Here is a 275-nt window from a genome sequence, read left to right on the forward strand (position 1 = left end):
AATTGTAACACTCCTGTTTTTGCTGTGTATAAATATATAAAATTCTGATACAGTATTAGTTTGCACACAAACAAATCATGTCACACTCCAGCAGGACATAATCATTAAAATAAAAGGTCTGTACTTCAGAAGTATTTGTATTTCATGAATTATATTATTGCATTTGACCACAGCCCTCAGATAGATTTTCATTTAGGGGAAAAAGTTTGGGCCTTGATATATGTATAGAAACTGAAACAGCTAGACTAGTGCATCCTAAATTTAACATAAATTAA

The sequence above is a fragment of the Austrofundulus limnaeus genome, unplaced genomic scaffold (genome assembly GCF_001266775.1).
Source record: "Austrofundulus limnaeus strain Quisiro unplaced genomic scaffold, Austrofundulus_limnaeus-1.0 Scaffold63, whole genome shotgun sequence".
Lineage (NCBI taxonomy): Eukaryota > Metazoa > Chordata > Actinopteri > Cyprinodontiformes > Rivulidae > Austrofundulus > Austrofundulus limnaeus.